Here is a 313-nt window from a genome sequence, read left to right on the forward strand (position 1 = left end):
TTTTTGGAATTTTTGGATTTTGGGTCATGGATGGGCATTTTGGTAATTTGGTCATTTGGTCATTTTTGTCAGTTTTGACAAATTTGGATGTATTCAAGGTGTTTGAAATGGGTTTTGCTCAATTTTGGGTATTTTGGCAAAATTTGGGAATATTAGCCAAATTTGGGTCCCAAGGGCAATTAGGTAATTTGAAGGTGCCTAGGGGCAAAAGACCAAGTTAGGCATTTCACATAGAATGTGATAGATATCCATTCTAAATAAACCATGAATTAATGCATTGTGAAGATATGGTGTATCCTAGTTCCAAGTCAAC

The sequence above is a fragment of the Phalaenopsis equestris genome, unplaced genomic scaffold, assembly GCF_001263595.1.
Source record: "Phalaenopsis equestris unplaced genomic scaffold, ASM126359v1 Scaffold001339, whole genome shotgun sequence".
In the NCBI taxonomy this organism is placed as follows: domain Eukaryota; kingdom Viridiplantae; phylum Streptophyta; class Magnoliopsida; order Asparagales; family Orchidaceae; genus Phalaenopsis; species Phalaenopsis equestris.